This window comes from Lissotriton helveticus, chromosome 7 (genome assembly GCF_964261635.1).
Source record: "Lissotriton helveticus chromosome 7, aLisHel1.1, whole genome shotgun sequence".
Classification (NCBI taxonomy): domain Eukaryota; kingdom Metazoa; phylum Chordata; class Amphibia; order Caudata; family Salamandridae; genus Lissotriton; species Lissotriton helveticus.
The window spans coordinates 521,506,001-521,525,823 of record NC_136068.1 but is presented as its reverse complement, the minus strand read 5'-3'; the positions used below and the strand labels follow the sequence as shown (position 1 = coordinate 521,525,823).

Here is a 19,823-nt window from a genome sequence, read left to right as displayed (position 1 = left end):
GCTTAATAAAACACAATTAATAATAATAATAATAATAATAATAATAATAATAAACTAGTAGACTCTGCACCAATCTCTGTATTTGCCTCTGTGTTGGCAATAGTTTCATTCTCTAAGGCATCTGAAAACATTTCATCAGCGGCGAGGTCACAGGCTGTACGCACGTCTTGCGACATTGTGTGAGAAGAAAATATTCAAAATATGCTGTTCCACACAAGAAACCACAATATGCAATGGGCTCTTTTGTCACCGCCTCGACTCCCAGTCCCGACAGTTCTATATTAGCCCTGTTCCGTTGCTGTTTTTTTGTTGTGTGTTTATACCTCCTGACCCGCACAGCCACAGTTTAAATGCCAGAGTGTTCTTACCGCGTTACGAGGATGTTCCCGGTTGCCGCCTCCGTCACGTACATGCTTAGCCGAGCGGTACTAATCAACATCAGGTGGCGTTACCGTTCTTGCTCCTCAACGCTCCACGTTGTTTGTCTGTGCTTTTTTCCTGCAATGTTAGGCTGTGTCCGGGGGGCTTCACCCGTTTCCTTTGCCGAACTTCACACAGTGCCCCATGGGTGCCGACCGGTAACCTTGACGGGCAGCAGACTGCTTGCGGCGAAGCCGCCTTCTCCTAGGAGGGGGTCCACGAACCGGCAGCAATCCAATGCCGGTAAATATCAGCAGTAGCTCGCAACAAACACCGCCTGAGCGCGGAATCACGGGCGCAGACCAACTTTGTTACCTCAGCATTATTTTTTATTTCTCACATCAAGTCAAGACACGTTTCGGCCGTCCAAGCAGCCTTGATCACCTGACCATGCGTAATGACAAGCCCCACTATTTAAATTGCCAGTGCATCTTACTTTCAGTAGACATAGACCAGTTACTTTCATGTCTAAATACATACACAAAGTCTTGTACTCATTTTTTCACCTGGCTTCATTATTATGTGAAAGAACAGCTTAAATGCGTACACAAATAATTCCCCATAATTAAAAAAAAAAATCTACAGATAAAATCTGTTCAAGACAAAATATATATATATATATTTATATTCCACAATCCTGATACACACTGTTGTCGCAAAATCAGGTACGGACCACTCGGTAGGTTTTCAAAATGCAGTGCTTTATTCTCCTTAAGACAGCAGTATGACGTGTTTCGACCGGGTAAACCCGGTCTTGATCACATGACATGCTCAAGACCAAAACGTGATTTTATACTGTTGTGAATTGAAATAATGCTCCTCCCAATGGTTCATAAAATATTTCACCGAAGGTCAAGGCGACATGGGAAACTTCTTTGAAATTAGCCGAGGCTTCGGATTTTTTTCCTTGACCCACCATCGAAACGCCCGAGTAAAAGGATGCCGTGATTGTATCTATGCCCAGAACATTACTATCAAATGCACTGAGGTCGATGGGTGAAAGAAAGGGACTGAAAGAAAATATCTTTCAATTGTGGCATAATTTCCTTTCACCTGCACCAAGTACAGCAGCTTGCTGCACCATGGGACTGGTGGTCTCTAGATAAATTCAGCGAGCCTAACTCGGTGCAGGTGGGCTAGCCACCACTTGGGAAGGAGGAGCCAGCCATAAAAGAATAGTAAAAGGACAACATGCTGTCTGAGAAAAGCATTTGAAAAAGGCAACACGCCGAAACCGGTCATGCAAGCCTCAAGAAGAAACTACTTTTAAAAGCCCTGCTGTGTCCTGTGGTTCTCTGCACTGTGAAAGGAGGAGAAGCTGATTTTATATTTCACCGCGCTGCCCTTGGCGCGCACACAGGACCAGATAAGAAGGTCAAGGCGACATGGGAAACTTCTTTGAAATTAGCCGAGGCATCGGATTTTTTTCCTTGACCCACCATCGAAACCCCAGAGTAAAAGGATGCCGTGATTGTATTTACGCCCTGAACATTACTATCAAATGCACTGAGGTCGATGGGTGAAAGAAAGGGACTGAAAGAAAATACCTTTCAATTGCAGCATAATTTCCTTTCACCTGCACCAAGTACAGCAGCTTGCTGCACCATGGGACTGGTAGTCCCTAGATAAATTCAGCGAGCCTAACTCGGTTCAGGTGGGCTAACCACTACTTGGTTCTCGGCACTGTGAAAGAAGTAGAAAATCAGGTACGGACCACTCGGTAGGTTTTCAAAATGCAGTGCTTTATTCTCCTTGCAGTGCTTTATTCTCCTTAAGACAGCAGTATGACGTGTTTCGACCGGGTAAACTCGGTCTTGATCACATGACAAGCTCAAGACCAAAACGTGATTTTATACTGTTGTGAATTGAAATAATACTCCTCCCAATGGTTCATAAAAAGCAACAACAGACTACAGGTACAAAACGATAACAAGCTTCAACTATAAAGTGTCCAGCAGTCAATATCAGTAAAGATAAAACATCCAAATGGATTTGTTTGTTTACCACAAATATAAATCTGCAAGTGTCAACCACAGAACTTATAAATATAAAAACTTCGATATTTATAGATATAAAGGGCAAGTGCCCTATTCAGTGGAATACATGAAGCAACTAATTAATTAAACTAGTACCAGATAGTCTGGTTTACTTTAAAGTGCAAGTAGTCACAAGAGAAAGGGAACATAACAGCAAAACAGTGTAAGTGCAATGAAAGATTTAAAAAACAAATCAAATTATTAGATCATAATTGATTCACTCAAATTACTCAAAATGAGTCACATAGCCAGACGCCATGTAATGTTACCCATTAAAAATAAAGTGCACAGTGCAAAAATATTGTGCATAAGTGCAAAAAGTTATTTAACATATTTTTCAAGTCATTACCAGATTCACATAAAGCCAAAGACTTAATGGATCATAAAGTGCAAATTCTGATTACAATGTGCAATATAAGCAAGACTCATGAATAGAAAGGACCCTAATCAGTAGTCCTATAACAGTACTAATGATGTTGATATGTTGAACAATAAAGTGCAATGAGCCTCCTCATGCTCAGATAATCATTACCCGATCCTCACAATTACCGAATTAAAACCAGTTAAACTAGAGACTAGTAAAACCAGCTAAAAATCCAATAAAAACAAGGCATAAAAAGGAAACAGATAAAAACTACTTAAGCTAAAAGACACCTAAAACTCTCTCATCATCCACATAGCAGCAAAGGATATCAGCCCATATACCCAAATGCTCCAGGTCACAAAATAAAACATACAATGAGAAATGGGACAAACTTGCCCCACAGACTGATCAAATCACAAGTTGATCTTATAAAAAATTGTAAAGATCCTTTCCAGTTAAGGCCATTAGGGATCTTCGTGTCTAATAATAAAATATACTGACTCTCTAGCTGCCGTAACTTTCTTTCCCTGTCACCTCCTCTTTTAGACCAGGGGACTTTGTCAAATAATAAAATATACTGACTCTCTAGCTGCCGTAACTTTCTTTCCCTGTCACCTCCTCTTTTAGACCAGGGGACTGTGTCAATTACAAAGTACCTTAGATCATTAAGGTTGTTATGGTGTACTAATTTGAAATGACGCGCAACAGGGTAGCTGGAGTCAGAATTAACAATGGCACGAAGATATACATATATGTAGGCTTTACCACTTGAGCACATGGCTTTTCACTCACTGATTATGGCGAAACTCACTGGGGTTTGCCATTGGTCAAGACATCTTCCCCTCAGCCAACAAGACACTTCTCGTCCATGTAGCAGGACCTTGCTTATTAAACCCTCGGGTGTCCTCTCAGGTTTCATCTTCCCCGTGGAAGACTCCAGGCGTACACAGAAGAAGCTGGGCTTCCTCTGATCCTGTAGGAAACCTTTTCAAGAATGTGGGTACCAAAAGTGTTTTTTTTTTTTTTTAAATCCTACACTTGTTAAAAAAACAACTAAAATCAGTACTGGGCACCGTATCTACCCCTCTTGGTGGACAACATTTTGTTAGTGCTTTCTCGGCCATATATATGCAATGTTAGCACAGATTAATTGATATCAAGTAGATATGAGAACTCCTTAAAATATAGTGTTATAAAATGTAAACATTGCCTCATCAGGATGTTGAGGTACACTTCCTAGAAGTGTCCTTAATTATGAACTGAGCACCTGACTGGATAATGACTTGATTACGAGGTACATTACAAATTGCTCACAAGTAACTTAGAGTTGAGCCCTCTTATAACAAATCCCTGGTTGGTTTAGGATATCACATATCATAAAAGCCTTACAAGTGAGTGTTTTCACTTGCTTTGCCAGAACTTTATCTAAGGGAAAGGAACATTATTACTACATTGACTATTACCCACTGGTATGCCTTGATGTTGATGAGTGTTTGATTTGCTCCAACGCTCCGTCCATCATCCCCTTTGGCATCGCTTTGTCCGCCCTAAGTTGGCAGGGTATGCCCAGACGTGGGTCCCTTGCTCACTTTGCCACTGGATTCAAGATAGCCTGGCTGATGAGTTATGAACCTGAAACGGGTCCCAGGATGCTTGTTTCCGGTCCAGGGAAGACATGGCTCGGCAGTTCGGGCTGGACTGTTCCCATGAGACACAGGGTCAGACTGATTTGCATATAGCCATGTCTGAACTGGGGTGGTGGAGTGAGCTAAAGAATGATGATGGATTAAACCCAGATCAGTTGACTGGGGGTGAGTGTTTGATTTGCTCTACCGCTCTATCCATCATCCCCTTTGGTATTGCGTTAATGTTGGTTGGTGCAGGTAGATTAACAGCCTTCATTGATTTGTGAATGCTTTTTACATATAAAATGATAGGGATTACCATTGTGAAGGTTAAAAATGAAGTCCTGGGGGCGTGGCTAACAGCCAACGATGGCGGCCGCAGCTTAGGAGAGCTCCCGGAGTAAGGCGGCATCCCCCATTAATCCGTTAATATTATCCGCTACTTTTGTCATTCTGCCGGGGCGGACTGGCTTGGGCGACTGGGCGGCATTCACCGCAGCAGTTTAGGGACAGCGGCGGCCCTGCAACCGGAATACACGGAGAGTGAGAGGAGGGGCCTGCTATCCTCCTCGAAGCAGCGGAGTGGCCGACGGACACTGCCCGGGCGGAAGTGGAGCACCAGCGGGAGTAGTAAACCGGAAGTGCCGGACATCCATCCGCAGCGCCTGCAAAGACCGGAGCAGCAGCCAGCGGAAAGATCAGCGGAGGACGATTTCAGACGGTGCGCCCACAGGCAGAGAGTTCAGAGAGCCGCGGACGGCGCCTCGGCTGGGGAGGCGGAGCCGCCATCTTGGGTTGCGGGTCGATCCTGAGAGCGTCGGCCTCGGGAGTCAGGCACAGGACGGCGGTCTAGGTATTACTGCGGCAAGGAAGAAATCGGGGGTGTGAGGGGCCACCGGTGATCTCAGCAGACCCTTCAGTAATACCCTCAGCAGGGCGTGAGGAACTCCGGGCCGGTGCACCGCGAGGGGCAAACCCCCCCCCCCCCCCCCTCCCTCCCCGTCCCATCACGGATGGACTGACTTCCCCTGCAGCTGGTGAAGCAAGAACTGGATTTAAGGGGCAAACTCTGGAACGGTAATAAACACACACGCCGGGAAGCGTCGGCAGCAGGCACCCTATTTACAATAGCCATTCATTGGGGGACCACCGCATGGTCCGGAGGAATACTCGAAGCAACGACGCCCAGGAGTAGCGGCGAAGAGTGTATAGCGCTACACTTACTGTTGGGAAGTGGGCGGGGAAGACACCCCTGTTGCCAAAAGACTACACAAAAGCCTGATCACACCGGTGCCGCTCCCGGCTAGTGCAGGGGATAGATCCAACCACACGCAGTGTAGTGCGACACGGTTCCCGCATAGGACTCACAAGTGCTGCTCCTCCACTGGCCGGGTGACACGACCCGGTTGGCACAACACGAACGCGGGGGATGCAGCATGTCGAATAGAGGCCCCAGGCACGGCTCAACACAGGCTAAGTTGGACAAATTCGCCTTTGCAAAACAAACTCCCCCCCAAGAACAGCGCAAGCCTACGGGGAAAATGGCGGATGCGGAAGGGTCGAAGAAGGCTACACTGGACGATGTTCTAGCAGCTCTGGCTCGGGTGCAGGAAACAGTAGGGACAATGGCGACTGAAGTCACTGATACGTGCGGACCTCCAGAAGATGAATGAGAGGGTGAAGCAAGTTGAAGTGGTGACCAAGTCCTTGGTCGAGGACGTATCGCAGCTACAAATCGCAATGGGTAAACTACAAACGGATAATAAACTCCTTAGAGAAAAGCTGGACGACCAGGAAGGACGCTCCCGGAGGAACAACGTCCGAATTCTGGGGGTACCGGAGTCGGACACTACAGGGGCGATGGACCTCTAATGTGGAGGATCTGATAAAGAACCAGCTTCAGCCCAAAGGACTCTTACATTTCTTTTCAGTGGAAAGGGCACACAGGGTTCCAGGGGGAAAGCCGAGGACTGGAGGCCCACCGAGACCAATACTAGCAAGACTTTTCAACTTTAGAGACCGGGACGCCATTTTACAGGCAGCCAGAGTTGCTCCAGCCATCCAGATTCAGAATTCCAGAGTGTACTTCTTCCCAGATTACACGGCGGAGGTCTCGCGGAGACGGAGAACCTTTCTTGAGGTGAAAAAAACGCTAAGGGAAAAAGAACTGCCTTATTCAATGCTCTTCCCCGCCCGGCTCCGAGTAGTGGCTGATAAAAAGGTATGGTTCTTCGATTCCCCGGATGCGGCCAGAGACTGGCTGGAGGGTTGGCATACTATAGACCGGCCCCGAAAAACTCACAGAGCAAATAGAGGACGCCGGGACGAAAGTCAGACGGGGTCGCAAACGTCTGACAGAGGAGGAGCTGGAGGCTCGCCGACCCTTGTGCTCACGGAGCCTGGTGGAGCAGAATGACCGGGAATAGACTGGGCGAGTGCGGTCGCTGTCTCTTATCAAAGGACCTAATGTTCTGCGGCTGCAGTTGGACGCTGGCCTGATTAGCCCTGGTGACGAGCAGGGATGCCGCCTGCTCGGGGAGATGCTCTCCCCCCTACGCGCAAGTACTCTGGTTTTGGGATGGGATAAGCACTCTGCTCAGTTGGGGAGGCGGGCAGTTGGAAGTCCGTTAAGCAGGGAGGCAGGGAGAGGGGGTAGGGGGGGAATGTTTTGAAGTTGTTTGGAATACACAGGTTTGGTCGAGGAAAATTATGCTGCACATGGGCGATTTAACATTGATTGGATATACACGAAGGTGGTCTAGCTCCTCTATGAGGATCCTATGCACTTTGCTGAATGGCTGTATGGATGGCTTTTGTGCTAGGCCTCAGGTTAGTTGCACCAACACTTTCATACCCACGAATGGCAGAAGACACACCACTCAATACAGAAGAGACTGACCCGGGCCCGCGAGACCTGTACCTAAAAATACTGACGTGGAATGTGCGAGGGTTGGGTGACAAGGTGAAGAGGGGACTAGTGCTTACCGCGCTGAAGAGGCTGAAACCCACGATAGCACTACTGCAGGAGACACACCTAACAGGGGGGGGCTTCCAAGGCAATGGATAGGAAAGGATATAAAATGGTAATACACTCCGAATTTACATCCGGATCTAGGGGAACAGGTATCCTACTCCACAAGTCCTCCAAGTTCATTCCATTGCAAACTAAGACTGATGACCTGGGATGCTTCGCTGCGCTGCAGGGACAGTGGGAGGGTAGGCTCCTTAATTTGGTTTCTGTATACATTCCCCCCGCACTCCACTCTGTGCAGCTGCCGAAACTGGCAGACTTTTTACTGACCCTTCCTGAGGGGGATGTTATTCTTGGGGGAGACTTTAATGCCATCGTAGACACTCAATTAGATAGGTTCCCGGTGACGACTCCTGCAGGGGGGCCCTTCCGCTTCCAGCGCTTTCTGACGGCTATTGGCCTAATCGATATATGGAGACACACCCACCCATAGGCTAAGCAGTACACCTTTCACTCTGCAGTGCACGGCAGCATGTCGAGAATTGACCACCTCCTGGCCCTAGGCAATGGCATCCAACACATAGACACTATAGAAATTCACCCCAGGGGCATCTCGGACCACTCCCCGATCACGCTGACGATATCCACACGTGAGAAGACACGTACACGGGTTTACCCCATACACGCTACATACCTCAAGATTCCTCAAATCCGCAAGGCACTCAAAAAGATGACGACACTGTATTTCACTGAAAACACAGGTTCAGTAAGCTCCTCAGGAATCGTATGGGAGGCATACAAGACAGTGTTACGGGGCCAAGCCATGAACTCAATTACAGGCTACAAGCGGGAACAAGCTCAAGAATTGACCAAATTGGAATTAACACTACAGGAATTGACAACGGCACATGAATCGAACCCCACCCCGACTTCGTTACACACACTTAACCTCCAACAGCAGCTTTACGCAGACCATTTGCGGACCCAGGTTAAGGGGCATATAGCTGACACCCAGAATAGGATTTACGAGGTTGGGGACAAGGCGGGCAAGATACTGGCGTGGCTCGATAAGAGAGGAGGCAGCTCTAGAGGAATCCAACAAGTGAGGGATAGCCGGGGAGTGTTACACACGAACCCGGAACAAATAGTAGAGACGCTCGCGACCCACTTCCAAGGGGTCTACACCCCTGAGCAAGTAATAACACCTGAAACGGCCAGAGCAGGTTTAGAGCGAATTGAGGTCCAGACACTATCCTCGGAGGTGGCAACAGAATTGGACGCAGACATCACTGAGGATGAGATCCTACGGGCTATAAATGCCTTAAACCCGGGCAAGGCGCTCGGACCGAATGGCATACCTATAGAATGGTACCAATCGGCATCAGAGAGCCTAAGTACGCATCTACTAGCAATGTTCAAGGAATGTTTAGAGAAGGGGATACTTCCACCAGATCAGAGATTGGCCACGATCGTAGCTATCCCCAAGCCGGGGAAACACCATGGAGGAATGCTCCTCATACCGGCCCATCTCGTTGCTTAATGCAGAAACCCAAAATCCTCGCCAAACTCTTGGCGACCAGAATTCTGCCACATCTGCCTGACCTCATACATCCGGACCAATCCGGCTTTATGCCACACAGAAACACAGCGCTGAATCTGCGCAGACTACATGCTGGCTAGGGCGGACTCGCTATTAACACAGGCGGTGATCTTGAACCTGGACGCCAAGATGGCCTTTGACCTCGTAGAGTGGAATTACTTGTTTGAGGTCCTGTCTCGTTTGGGGTTTGGCCCCAAGTTCATTGCTTGGATTAAGTTGTTATATGCGGACCCGGAAGCACAGGTGGTGGCGAATGGCCATATCTCACGATCATTCCCTCTAGGGAGAGGCACTCGACAAGGCTGCCCCCTCTCGCCATTGCTCTTTGCAATTTCCCTGGAACCATTGGCCACTTTAATAAGGACCTCCCCGCTACTGACGGGGATACGCTGGGAGGAGGGCTGGGAAGACCGGCTTTCCCTCTATGCAGATGACATGCTAGTATACTTAACGAACCCGGAACAGGGGATACCAGCGCTCTTACAACTCTGTGACAGCCATGGTGCAGTGTCGGGGTATACGTTAAACTGGAGCAAGTCAGATTTATGTCCTGAAGGGTCCGACTCCAGCGCTACCGTTGGACTGCCCCCTAAGGGCTGCTGGATCCTCCTTTAAATACTTAGGTATTCATGTTACGAAGGACCCAGCGGAATTTATGGATACAAATCTGGGACCTCCTATGGCGCGACTCAAACAAGATGTTCAGTTTTGGGCGGGACTGCTACTGGGGAGGGCGGCATTATACAAAATGATGTCCCTGCCCCGATTTTTGTATATACTCGAAAATACTCCCTACCCGGTGACTCTGAGATTCTTTCAGAAAGTCGCAGCATTGGTTTCGACCCTGCTATGGGGTAACCTCCCGGCACGCATTGCGCAAACCAAGTTACATAGGGGCTGGTATGATGGCGGAATCGCACTGCCTAATCTGAAATTGTATTATTGGGCGGCGCAACTGAAACCCATCAACCATTGGTTGCATACTCCACAAATTGAACCGGCGTTTCGAGCAGACAGGGCTCAACTGGGTACGGTTAGTCTACTGGCTCCGTTGTACGACCAGAGTAAACTACGCAAATTGGTGGGACCCACTAGACTGACAGCGACGCTGTGGCATACGGCGACAGCGGCACTGGGATGGAAGGGGAGGCTGACCAAAATTACTCCACTGTGGGACTCTTGAGCCCTGGGCAACATGAGAAACAGCAAGGGTTTCTCACACTGGGATACTATAGGGATATCCACGGTGGGGGACCTCTGGGAAAGGGGAGGAGTGATACCTTTTGTTAGGTTGAGGGAGTTATACGACATGGGAGAGAGGGAACTGTACAGGTACATACAGATACAACATGCATTGCTCGCAGTCATACCCCCCGACACTGAGTTGCCGGAATCCTCCCCGCTCGAAGACCGCCTTCTCACGGAGTTTATGACCGAACGTGCGACATCACTTACATACCGTAAACTACTTAACAACCTACCGGACCCAATGGCCCTACTGAAGGAGAAATGGGAGGGTGACACCTGTGAGATGGACGAACAGGAATGGAACGAGGCGATGGCATCGCCGAAGGAAATAGGCATCTCCGCAAGACTGAGGCTAGTGCAATTAAAAGTTTTACATAGGACATACTACACTAGAACAATGTTACACCGCATTAATAGAGCACAACACCCTTACTGCCTACGTGGGTGCGGGGAGGAGGGTACATTTTACCACACTATATGGGACTGCCCTCTCATCCAAGAGTTCTGCGGGCAAATAATGCGTACGCTGTCACAGGCGCTGGAGATCTCATTGCTGCCCGAACCACGAAGGTGCCTATTAAACATATGGGAACCTACTGACTTGTCCAGGCACGGTCGTCTTTGGGTCACAGTGGGCCTGATTATAGCGAAACGAGACATAGCACAGAAGTGGGGGGCGGCAGACGTACCAACGACGACACAATGGTGCCTTAACATGGAGAGTTATGGTGACAGAAAGAGCGGTGTACTCTGGCAGAACGTGTCCGGGGAAGTGGAATAAAATCTGGACCAAGTGGAACGAGTATAGGGGGGAGATTTGTGATCCCCTACCAGTAGATGAACAGGACTTGTCGGATGAAGAGGTGTAGAACACATCTTGGAAACGAAGGGACAGGGGGACCACGGAACCTAGATACACCAAGCTACTACAGGGTAGGCTCGAGGGTTGGTAGGTAGGGAACCAGGAGAGCCGAGTCTGAGGGAGCCTGACTAATCCCACGAACAAGTTCTAATGGGGGGATGGTGGGACCAGGTGGTAGGGACTCTGGGGAGGGGCCTCTATACATTTAGCTGATGCGACCATTTAGACAGGCTGCTTGACCTTAATGTGATTCTTCGAATTTTTTGTGTTGTTGTTCAAAAATAGAAAACCAAAAACATGTACTAACGGACAGGAAATTGACAGTACTGTACCTTTTAATTGATGCAATTAAGTGGCGGTGCATGAACCGTATTGCAGATCCCAGTCTGATTTCACCGCATATTGTCGACAAGAATGTGATGGCGGCCGGCCCTGAGGGTTGTAGGCCTACAGCTGTGTGAACTTGAAGGTGCAATAAAGGTTTTTGGATTAAAAAGAAAAAAATGAAGTCCTTATTTTAACCTTCCAGTTTGTTTTCAAAAATAACTTGGGAGATGTAGGAAGGTGGAATCCGACTATATGGTTACCCCCAACTTTTTTCCTGGTGTTTTGCTGGTTTTCGACTTAGTTGGCCTGGGACCCTGCTATTCAGGGCCCCAGACTATCTGCTTTCTCTATAAAATGGACTCCATGTACTTTAGGTACAGATTGGTTACTGGGTCACCCTTGTGAGCCCCTGTATAGTGTACCATAGGTACCCAGGGCATAGGTGCACCCTAGGCCTACCAGGGGCTGCAGCATGTATTGTGCCACCCCTGGTTTGCCTTCCAAACTGACACCACAGGTCTGTTCACACAGCCTGGGTAAGGTGGTGTAATCACCCCTTACTTAGATATACCTATATCTACCTATACATATAGACACATATACCCCTATAAGCCACTCCTATGGTAGGCCTCGACAATCCTGGAGGCAGAGTGCTTGGTTTTATGTGAGAGGGTGCCCTAGCATGAGCTGAGCCACTCTGAAGATTTCAGAACCATGTCCTTATAGCTGTTCTAGGATACAGCCATACCATATACTCTTAAGTGCATTCTAATCCTCGCGGTTAATGCTAACTTTGGTTTGGCTTTATCAAAACATGTCGTGTAAGGTGTCAAACACTTTGGAATACTACCCCCTGCCAATTCTGCTGGGCAGGGGTAGCATTCCACCCTTCTAGAGGGAAAAGACATGTATGTTACTGCTTCACCCGGTTAAAGTTAAACTGAGCCTCAGCATCACAAAATGGATGCTGCTGCCACAGACATGAGTCTGAACTCCTGTTGCTGGGGGAAACTCCTGCAGGGGAGGCCTGGACAATAGGTTTTCTGTCCAGGGAGGTGCTGGCACCTCCCCAGACAGGGGTTTTGTGTATTGGGGCAGGGAGGGCTGCATTCAGTGAATGCATCTAGACACTGCCTGGGGCACACAAGGTGCTCCATGCATAGCCCGGTTCAAACCAGTCGCTGGGGCACTCCAGCCCCAGCTCTGGCGCGAAACTGGACAAAGGGAAAGGGGTGTAACCACCCCCTTCTCGGGTACACCCATAGGAGGGACCTAGTCAGGTAATCCAGCCCCCATCCTTAGTATAAGTATAGGAGCTGTGTCACCAGGACTTTAGATTATCCTGGAACGAAACTTTGATACAGAAGTCTGGGACCTTCGACATTCTATTGTAACTAGAAGACGGAAGACATCTCCATTGTGGTCAAGGAGTGACCATCCTGTTCAAACAGGCACCAATAGCAACTTCGCCGGTCTGCAGTTTCAAGGCTCCCGTTGGAACCCGAAGACTCTGCGACTCAAGAACTTGACTTCCAGACTTCGCTGACCCCGATCCACAGCCACAGCAAAGCTGAGATCCGTGGCTGACAAGAGACGTGGGACCGGACATCTTCGACATCCTGCATTTTGCTACCTGCACTCCTTTCCTGAAGCCTCAGTAAGTTGTGCATTGGGGTACGAGAAGCCCCAGCCCCGAGCATCATTTGAACCAAAGCTCAGGCCCCCACACTCCGCGAGTGTCCCGTGGGCCCCGCCTCTACATTTGTGCTTGACGCGTCTTCCCGGCTCCTTGCCTGTGGGCTAGTGAGCCCCTTGAAGGCGCCATCTTGAATCTAACTTGCGATCCTGGTTGCTCCGGGCTTGCTCCAGCTTCCCTAAAAAGGAGAAGCACCACAGACCTTGCTGGTCTGCAACAGAGCCAATCTCGACATCCTGCGTGGGTTGCGGTTGCCAAGGCTTGTTGGGTCCAATCCGGATACCGACGCTGCAGTCATCTAGATCCATCGTGGGACAGCTCGAATCCAGCTCCTGGTCATTGTTTATGCCTCCTGGACCTCATTGCCTCGTGGCTGAAGAGACAAACTCCCCTTCTTCACCTTCAAGCACCAGACATCGCCTGGTTCCTTCCTGGTCACTGGCTAGTGACCCAGACTCTGTCCCCTCTGCTTTCAGGTTTTCCACATCTCCGATCCACCCTTGGATCCACCCGGACACTTTTCCTCTGGTCGCCTGCAGCACTTCTTTGCAGCTCTCCAAAGAAAACGATGACGAAACCCTGACATCAAAAGACACCTATGCACCCGGCTTCCGTGGGTGAGGTAACCCGAGTACCCTGGTAGTCGAGGGTATTGGCCCTCCTAGTGTCTAAGTCTAAGAGGGTTCCGTCCTAGTCCATCCGGAAGTGTCCTTAAACTGTAACTTTTACGAACTCCATAGAAAGTCAATGGAAACCCAAGCCTGTGTTAAGACACTGCACGCGGCTCCCGTGGGTCTCCTACTTCCTAACCTTTGGTTGTTTAGTGTAGTCCCAGCGATTCTACAGGCCCTAGGCCTGCTTTCTAACTCTCACGTAGTACTTCTACCACTTTCTTAGTATATGGTTAGTGAGGCCCCTAGGGCATAATGTATATTGTGCAACTTATTGTGTATTAACTGTATGACTTGTATTGTATTTTTACCTCTGACCTCATAAAGAGTGCAGCGGGGTTGTGTTTAGGTTAACTACATATATATATTTGATCTATACCTTGTGCAGTGTCCTTTCATTTGGCATTCAAGGGATTATATATGGTAAAACAACTTGCTTAACTCGCCTACTGAAGTCTTAGCCTGAAGACTGCTGGTTCATGCTACCACTAGGATAGCTTTCTATAAGGTTGACTTTACAACCACCATCAATAAGGGTCAATTAGACTGGTACAAGGTGCCCACTAGAACTAGTGGACATCATATGCCAGGCTAACTTTTCACAGGAGACACCAGACTGGGTTCTCTGGCCCTGTAGAATCTGCTAAATGTTTTAGGCAGCGAAACATGTTGGCCTTCCATAAAAGTAGGCCCAGAGGTGCCTTGTTGGGTTTAATGATCTGATAGGTGACATGTAAATGAAAAGCTGAATATGCCACAGTTGACACATTTATTTTACTTTTGATTTGAATATTACAGCACATCAAATGATTTAGAAGACAAATACACCTTAGGTTTTGTGCTAACTCACACAATAGGTCAGGATTAAGCAGGCTCCAACATTGGGGACACTAGAAGAGGTGGTTGAGTGGCCCAAACTTTAAACCAGCAACAATAAGGCTTTATGGGATACTTCAACTATAGACACTGACTGCCCCACAATCCATCCTACATCCAGTCTCAGGAGCACATCAATTATGAGGAACCCGGAACTCTGAGCAAAAGTACAACAAATGCAAGCTCCTGTTTTTTTTTTTTACGTGTACCTCCCCGGTACTGCAGGTCCTTCTTCAGTAACGGGAATCACACTTGCATTCACCAGTCAGGGGGTTGTTGGGCATCAATAATCTTTGCAAGCCTCTCCATACACAGCGAGGGGCTACCACCACCTTTGATACATGCCTATGCCTAAGTGAGGAATAGAATGCCACCCGCAGCCCTAACTTGACCAACAACGCTGACTGAACAGAGGCATCTGGAGCCTCTCCACTATTTAACCTCTCTGAAATCACTTATACCAGCTCTAAAGGTCACTCTTGCACCCAGGTATGTGTTTTGTATGCAGCAAGATCTTGTTAGCTATTCTGAACCTCCCAAACGATCTCCCCAGCTCACTCTTTCTGCCAATATACACGTTCCATGAAAGATCCGCACCTGGAGAAATAGCTAGACCTCATTTCCAGCTATATTTTTCCTTCACCTCTTGAATCTGGCCTTGAGCCATAGGTCAAATCTATAGAGTATTAAAACCCTCAATGAATGCACATTTGATGATATAAGCATACAAATCCACCCATGAATGTTTTATCTAAACTGCAATCCACTACTGTAAACCTTTAATGTGTCGCAAGCTCGTTTGACTTTTAACATGTTGTGGCAAGTTGTTAAGCTGGCCAAAGTATGTTAACCCCTAAATCATTTTACTATATGTTGTAAAATACTGCAAGCCGCTTCTATGCACCACACTAAAAAAAACAAAAAAGTACTAGCCCCCATCCAGCCATAGGCTGTGATGTTCTAGAACTAAAAATACGTGGCTACCTCCACAGAGAAATGACTAAAAGATCACCAAAGACACAATGCAGTACCTTCTAGCTGGACTTCCTATCAGGTGGCTATGCAGAACTGAATTGCTAAGTACCTTCTGAACACTGGCTGTTGTCCTCAATTGCAAACCTGACCTCTTATGATATAGATATATATATATATATATATATATATTCATTCAAATGGCACCTGCTGACATCTCCATGTTAATGGCACAAACAGTCAGTGACTAATAACCACTTTCCATATCCTCGTTTCTCACTCACTGTTCATTGCTAGTCTACACAATACAATACTCATTCTTACACAAAGAATGTAACTGTCAACTCAGTGCAAGGCCTAGTGTAAAGAGAGGAGCCAGGCGGTAGCGTCAATGTGCCCTGAACTTCTCACAGTCCTATGTCCTGTAGCCTTAAGGCTGAAAGAGGACTAGCAAAGAAAGGAGAATGAAAGTGAGAAGAATTAGGAACAGAAGGAGCAACAGTAGCTGGCTATAAATAGGGGGGGGGGGCTCTTATATCCAATAGGTTTTTGCTTCAGCTGGTATATGCGCCCCTGTATGCCTTATCACCACCAATCAAAAACAACTTTTCTAGCAGTTTAACCCTCCTCATAAGTATACGCTTCACAGAATCATTTATGCAGCAATGGTTCTCCACATAAGCAAAGAGAAAGCTTAGAAATAAGTAAATTATTTGGAGACAGGATAGTTAACTATTCTAGCTCTAGTCTGCATGTATTTGGGGAAAGTGTATTTGTGGGTGACCTCACTTAGTCTCAGTAAGTAGCAGGGAGAATAATAATGTGGACATGTTAGCACGCCTATGTGCAATATGTTTGTACATTTAGAAGCAGTGGTAGGGCACATAAAGGCTTTTAGCTTCAACTTGCGAAATGCAACAACTTCTGGTGTGCTCATTTGTCCGGTAACAAAAAAAAGTCTATTTTATACCTTACCTAAAAAAAAAGTCTCATTGAATTGCTTTAATCTACTGTTTCCCAGTTCTAGGAGGAGGAAATTACACATGTTTTAATGTGACTGATTCAGAAAGGGGTCGTCTCCTTCCGCTAACACAACATCACAAAGAGGATTCTATGCAAACATTAGAGCTGGAAACTTTTAGATCTGTAGGATATAGGTCTGTTGTCAGATAGTAGATTCTCATACATTTTTAACTGACTGCAAATCTTTAGAAAACTCACCAATCATCTAATGCAGAAAACAGTGTCTCGACTGCTGGACTGTGGAGTAAGACAACCTGTGTGCTACACCCAGCGGTCTAAATTTGCAAGCACTGTGATCCTGGGCATGTTACCGGGTCCTCACAACTCAGTGCCCTTATGTAGTATGAGTACGAAGAATTATACTAAGTGGTGGTATTACATTCTTCTGCTAAAAATACATTTAAGACTATGCATTACAAACGAATCAGAGGTATACAGTACAAACACTGAAAACTTCAAAATATTCTTCAACCTCAAACGTCATAAAAAGTAGTTTAAGATTCCATCTATTTTATCATAAATATAACTGCACATCAACCATTCCAATACCTAGGCCTTTGATTTCTAACAAGCCAATTACGAGTTAACGGAATCTACAATTTTAACCAATTTATGGTAACTATGTTAATTGTCACGAAACAGCCTTTTTGTGTTGGCAATGTCAGTCGTTTATTCGTCAAGGCAGCATGATCAAACATTCTTAAGATTCTGAAGGACGACATGTTGATACCTCGCAAACATGGGCTTGCAGACAAGCATTTTTGTCGAATAAAATAATTTTGTTGAGTAAGAGGGAACTCCCTATTTCTAAACAACCTTTCCTATGAAATGCATTTACGGTGATGCTCTGTACAAGTATGGGCTTCAGTATGAGATAGAAGTTGTATATGCAGACCCCCCAGGACATTGCGGCATGGATTAGGAAACTTAGCGGCACAAATATGGTAGTTTAGTGGCACAAACATGGAAATTTATCGGCATTTTTGCGGCACTTTATTTTGCTCATAATCATGCATTTTCAGTCTGAAATCACTGGAAACTGTTTTAGCTGAGTATTCCACTTTGAAATAGGTGTCTGCAGCTCTACGGAAGCAAAGCTCCAGACCTAACCTTGTAGGAGGGAGCTGGACTGAATCAAAGATGAGTCTGAGTCCACTCACAGAGTGGGAAGATTCAAAACTCATCAAACTGCTTTCCTCTCGCACATGCATCCTCATCCAGTGTTCGCTGCAACCTACACGTAGGATAGCTGGCTCTCATCCCCGGGTTTCAAACAGTCATGCCAAAGGCAGACGTCACAGCGAGTGTCCAGTATCCAGGGACATGGCAAGCCGCCAATAGTAGGCTGTTGCCCCTTATTCATAAATCCAGTCTAATTCTTGTCCTATCCCAATACGTGGATGCCTCCCTACAGTTTAGACACAGTTGTTGCCTGCCATCACTAAGCTGGAAAGGTGTATAATTCTTAAGGCTTTAATTGATGGTGGTGGGTGCCCGGATCACAACAAATGATCTCAAATGGAGCAGTAACGTTTTGTTTCAGCACAAACATGCATGCTTACCTCTTTGATCATTGCTGTGAACGAATGGGAACCCGGTATATGAATTGCTGTGAATGAATGGGAACCCGGTATATGAAGATTAGTAATCTACATACCTCACGACCCTGAAGAAGTGGGGTTTTCGGTAAACACAAGCTGGCTGCTTACACTGAAAATGGGTACCAATACCAAAATTAACATCAAACATCGAAATGGATGGCTGACATTGACAACTAAAACACCTTCATGTGACAACAACAAATACCATAAATAGGTTGATGTTATTGATCAATTTTAAGCAAAATTATCCTGTCGGAGGTCTGAGGCTAATGTACTGTAATGGTTGATGTTCAATTGTCTGTCATTAAAGATATGGAATAAAATGACTTTCTATGACATTGTGGTTAAAGAATATTTTCATATTTTACTTATGGTTTTGCGGTCTCCTCACTGATTCGTTTATAATAAATACAGAAAATTGTGACCAGTGGAATTTTCTGGTCCTTTTCAACAGGGCCACATGCGGACTTAAAATCCCATGTTATGATGACATTTACGACTACTTTGCTCTACCATTTAACATATGGTTATCTCTAGATAATTGGTATTAGTTAGCAACTGCCAACCTTTTTACACAAAAAAAGCAAATGCACTTTACACTTGTCAGACCTTTATCGGCATCCACAAAATAGAAATGACATACAAGTGCATTTTTAAAAGATAGGACAACCACACATGTTTTACTATCATGTAATTGAAGGATTTCAATAAATCACATTTCATTTTATAAAAAGGAGCTGGAACCCATATTTTGCCACAGCAGAATGGTACCAACCCTTGGAAAGGAAGTAACTTAGGAGCTGGTGTCAAACTTGAAAGACGGAGACCAGAATGTCGTGGCTTTCTCGAGTGACAGGGTCTGCCTTGATCAAGATCTACTCTTGTGCAAGAAGTTGAACATCTAGACACTTTCTGAATGCCGGTCTAGATCTATTCCAAACTTTCGATGTGGATGGATCCCACAGGTCTGGACCCACTAAGATTCCCCCGGTGGTCTGCAGGTAAGGAAACCAAAGATGTTTCCACATATAAGTCAGTGAGAAATCACCACTGAAGCCCAACCTACGAAACTTTAGACATATCTCTGCCAGACAGAGGGGTGACAAGGAGTGAGTTAAGAATGTACCCTCTTCCTTTCAGCAAATGGCTGGGTAGTGTGATGCCAATCTATGCAGGAGGACCTCAGCAAGTCTGCACATGGATGCTCCTGTGTGCATCAGTACAAGAACATGCCCCCCCCACCCCCCCAACTATGTGCTATCAGTGCAACTTCAAGAACATATGCTCAAAAACTATTTGTTCCTAGAGTGGAAGACAAAATATAGTTTCAACCTTATGAGCAGTGTTGCAGATATTTAAATATTGGCTCAGTGAAAGCGCCAGCCACTCACGTTTTGTAAGTGCTACTCTCACACATTTCAAGATATTTCTGTATTGCTATTGGCAAGAAGGCATCACTCTCCGTGGCAAACAAAACCATCCCCTTAATTTTGGGTAACTGGACGTTGTGCAACATTCCTCGATACATGCT

General features: G+C 46.5%; 1 protein-coding gene across 2 annotated transcripts in view; it reads left to right on the top strand.

Annotated features, from left to right (window-relative positions):
• LOC144768705 (microfibril-associated glycoprotein 4-like) overlaps window positions 1–19,823 on the top strand; it is a 676,294-nt gene that overhangs the window by 423,295 nt on the left and 233,176 nt on the right. The gene's annotated exons all lie outside the window — the stretch shown is intronic.